The sequence below is a fragment of the Bison bison genome, unplaced genomic scaffold (assembly GCF_000754665.1).
Source record: "Bison bison bison isolate TAMUID 2011002044 unplaced genomic scaffold, Bison_UMD1.0 scf7180017846976, whole genome shotgun sequence".
NCBI classification, from domain to species: domain Eukaryota; kingdom Metazoa; phylum Chordata; class Mammalia; order Artiodactyla; family Bovidae; genus Bison; species Bison bison.
The window spans coordinates 45,979-47,100 of record NW_011477549.1 but is presented as its reverse complement, the minus strand read 5'-3'; the positions used below and the strand labels follow the sequence as shown (position 1 = coordinate 47,100).

Below are 1,122 nucleotides of genomic sequence, written 5' to 3'. Positions count from 1 at the left end.
GGGAGCTGCTGGGCCCCATCTGTGGGGCAGGGACCCTGCAGATCTGACCCCATCTGACCCTGAACGGTGGGGGATACCAGCCCTGGCCATCACTCCCCTGAAGCCCCCGGCCCTGCCCCCTGTGGCCCCATGGCACTGCAGGGCCAGGGGCTACAGAAGGTGTGGGCTGCAGCTTCTGGCCCCTCAGTCCCCAGACTGAGCTGCACGGCAGCCCTGCTTGAGTTTCATGGGCATCCGGGGGCACCCCTTTAACCGCCTGGGGCTGGCAGCACAGGCCAGCAAACCCAGTGGCAACCAGCAGGACACCCCTCAGAGTCCTAACGACCTGCACAAGCTCCTTGTATGTGGACAAGCTGGTCCGGGCTGGGCCTCCGAAGCCTGGAATGGACGAGGCCTGGGCTCAGGGACCTGTAGCCTCTCAAACATCAGGACACAGGAATGGGAGCCTGGTGCCCAGAGAGAGGGAGGCCCAGAGGCCCAGGCACGCACTGGAAGGAGCTGTGGGATGAGGCTGAAGGGCTGGAAATGGAGTTCGTGAGGGTAAAGAAACGCTGGGTGCCTTTCCAGAGGAGCCCAAGGCCATCCCAGGGGCCCGCCCGCCCTCTGAGGGCTCGGGACGGGGGCAGGGGTGGTGAGGAGTCACGTGGCTGGGGGCTCAGCGCGGAGAGCCCATACAGCTCAGCATGGGTAAGACCCCCACACACAGAGGGGCTGCCCTGCTGTGGGCCCTGAGGGAGTCACCCACCCTGGGTGCTTTAACCTTCCTCTGTTATGCGCCCGAGGCTTCTGCAGAGGCACTGGGGACCCCCAGGGCAAAGGCGCAGGGTAGCAAGTAGGTGCCCCCACCCCTAACTCTCACTTCAGCTCTTTCATTGATTTATGTGTTCAAGTTCCAGATCAGATTTTTCTTAGAGAAAGAATCTGGAGCCTCTGGAAGCGGTGACCCGAGTGTCCCTGCCTTTCCAGAGCCCTGTCCTGGGGCACTGGGTACTGCCCTGAGGCTGGGCAGTGGGCAGCCCTAGGCCAGGGTCCGGCAGTCACCATGCTCCACGTGGGGCTGCCCCCAAGCCAGAGACAGCCCCTCACTCAGGGCCCAGAGCATCCTTCCCGGCCCGAGGCCGC

At 64.2% G+C, this 1,122-nt stretch overlaps 1 protein-coding gene across 1 annotated transcript in view; it reads right to left on the bottom strand.

The window, feature by feature from the left end:
- TMEM179 (transmembrane protein 179) overlaps positions 1-1,122 on the bottom strand; it is a 14,078-nt gene that overhangs the window by 2,339 nt on the left and 10,617 nt on the right. The gene's annotated exons all lie outside the window — the stretch shown is intronic.